Source organism: Bison bison, unplaced genomic scaffold (genome assembly GCF_000754665.1).
Source record: "Bison bison bison isolate TAMUID 2011002044 unplaced genomic scaffold, Bison_UMD1.0 scf7180017864464, whole genome shotgun sequence".
Lineage (NCBI taxonomy): Eukaryota > Metazoa > Chordata > Mammalia > Artiodactyla > Bovidae > Bison > Bison bison.
In genome coordinates this window covers 8,646,647-8,649,894 of record NW_011495025.1, presented here as the reverse complement: position 1 = coordinate 8,649,894, position 3,248 = coordinate 8,646,647, and positions in this window count along the sequence as shown.

The following is a 3,248-nucleotide window of genomic DNA, read 5'->3' as shown; positions in this document are numbered from 1 at the left end:
TACAGATGCTGAAGCTGAAGCTCCAGACTTTGGCACCTGATGCAAGAGCTGACTCATTGAAAAGACCCTGATGCTGGGAAAGACTGAAGGCAGGAGGAGAAGGGGACGACAGAGGATGAGATGGTTGGATGGCATCACCTACTTGATGGACTTGAGTTAGCTCTGGGAGTTGGTGATGGACAGGGAAGCCTGGCATGATGCAGTCCATAGGGTCACAAAAGTTGGACATAACTGAGCTAATGAACTAAGCCTGAGACTGATGTGGAAAAAATTTTTAAAAATATTATTTTCTCCTTTACAATTCCTTGCATTTTCAATTTTTATGAAACTATGTATTGCCATTGACACGACTAAGCAACTGAATTGACTGAACTGAAGTTCCTAGAGCATGTTTGATCTAGAATAAGCATACACACATGTTTTTTGAAAAAGGTAAATAAATGATGTTTATAAAAATGTGAGCAATATTTTCTGGTACAGGAAGACTAGTAACATATATTAACTTTTATTGTTATAATACATGTATTGATCCTAAGAAGACATCTTTGAATGTTCTTTTCCAGAACATTCAGGTTGACTATAAATTACAGTGAAACTATTAAACAGACCAGAATTTGAATTTGTATAAGTGCATTGCTTTACAATAGGCTAATTGGTAAAGTGTTTATTTAATGACTAGGATATAGCTCAATTAATTTTAAGGAGTCATCTTCATAAAAAAAATTATATAAAACTATGTATTTGTGATGGACAGGGAGGCCTGGTGTGCTGCTATTCATGGGGTCGCAAAGAGTCGGACACGAATGAGCGACTGATCTGATCTGATCTGATCACCTAGTTTGATCCTTTAGTGATTCACCAAACACCATTCAGTATTTATTCGATTATTTTTTAAATTCATATGTGCCCATAAAACATAGAATGGTGATATTTCCAAGTGTATTGTAAATCTTTTATGTGATTTCCAAAGGTGTGTGTGTTATATATCTTTATTCAATTTATCTTAGAAAATGGCATCATTATAGGGAGAAAACAAATGAATGATGGGTCATTAATAGGGTTTGAAAGTACCCACACTTATTTAAGACCTCCTACTCTCCTTTTTTTTAATGATTAAATTACAATAAAAATGTAGATACATATTCCCAGAATTAAAATTCAGAAACACTGCTTCTCTGTCCTCGTACAGAAAAGACACCATAAGATTAGTAATTAAAAGTTAGGTTTTTTCACTTTAATAATATTTAGGTCATTGGCCTACAGAGTAATAGTAAAGGTAAAATTCTCCCAGATTAACACCATATGCTATCATTCAGAACCGTAAGTGCTGGTGATGAATTTTTCAGTTTGGATTAATGATGCTGTCTCTGTACGAATGGTAAGCAATTTACCCTCCCCTCGACACACACATTAGCTATGGAGTCCAAGAAGACCTTCATCAGATCTGCCTCAAATCTAGGCCTTCAAGGTCCCTAGAGATTGCCAAGTCTTAGGGGTATGCAGAAAAAGTTATAGTTAAAATATTGTCCAAAAGAGCCCATATGTTTGAGCAGACTGCATTTGCCTTGACGGGAGAATGCAAGTGTTAAGACAAATCATGTCCAGGTTGTCATAAAACTGAAATAAGACCGGAAGGAAGATGAAAATTTTAGTCAAGGGAGCCAGGAAGCTTAACAGATATCCTCCTGAAATTAGCAGACATGAGTGGTGGCCAAAACACCCTTCATCATTCTTTTTTTTCCCCCTGCGACATAGAGGTAAAAAATCTTGAATGCAGCAATATGAGTGTTTTTAGTTTTCTCATAACCATATGAAAAAGCTTACATAAAGCCCAATAGTGATACCCAGATGGCTCATATTCTAGAGTCTAGATAAATAATGTTATCAGCAAACAAAAATAATATTTTAGATTAGTTGTTTCATCTATAAGAGGTTCATTTCATATTGAATCTATATCTTAATGGTTAAGATATGTTCAGTGACTACTTTGAGTATTACTCAGTTAAATGCTAATTTCTAAAGTTACTTGGAAAGAATAATCAGTACTCTTTGAGGAGACCAAATATTGAGAGACTTCATCTCATCTGTTTTTTTTTTTTTTTTTTTGTCATAGTTTTGGCCCAGAGATGACCAAGGGCCATGTCTCAGAGGTAATAAGGCTCTATTGTGTGCCTTAAAGTAATGTGATTGGTGGCAGGAAAAAAAATAAGACATACAATGGGGCTAGGGATTGCTAAAGGAGATTCCAGGTAGGTTGATCAGGAAAGGCTTGAGTGAGGAGGTGAGGTTTGGTGGGGATTATACAGATGTTTAAGAGAAATTGCTCTAAAGACAGGAAAAAGTAAGCAAAGAGATGACTAGAATAATCCATGAGAGAGATGTTTGCCCTTAGGAAAGGGTCCTGGCAACAGAAGGGCATCAGAGTGGTTTTATTCTGGATGTGTTTTAAATACAAAGCTAAAAGATTTGTGGACTAATTAAATGAAAAATTTGAGAAAGGGGAGTTAAGCGTGGACTCAAGTTTTAGCTTATGGTTTAACTATTAACTGAGATGAGGAAGAATTAAACTGAGCAAGTTTGGAAAGAAAAACTTAGGAACTCAATTGTATACTTACAATGTTCAATTGCCTATTAGGTATTCACATGAAGAACTTTTAGCAAGCAATTAGAAATATGAATTTGGAATTTGAGAGAACTCTGGGATATACATCTACACAGATGAGAGGTAGGTAGATGGGTAGATAGATACATAGGTTGATAAAATGAAGAGACAGAAAGATGGAACTAATATCTTGAAACTAGACGTTTTAACTATAGAAAGTATGCAGACTTCAAGGCAGATATATTCAAGGATCAAGCATTAAGAATGTAGAAAAAGTAAAGCCCAAGAATATAAGTTTCTTTAAAGCCAATAAAAACACACAGTTCTGCTGTATCAAATGCTTTCAATAGCTCAAGTGAGATGAATACTAAAAATTGATTATTAGTAGAATAGTTATGAAGGTATGGTGGAGGCAAAAGTCTGTTTAGAACAGTTTCAAGAGAAATTGGGAAGGGCAAGTTGGAATCATCAGTATAATTAACCCTATTTTGAATATGTAACTGCAAAACAGAAGAGAAATGAGTCAATAGCTGGAATGGTGGTCAAGACAGGAAAGATGAAATGCTTTCAATTTTTCACCATTGAGGATAATGTTTGCTGTGGGTTTGTCATATATAGCTTTTACTATGTTGAGGTATGTTCCTTC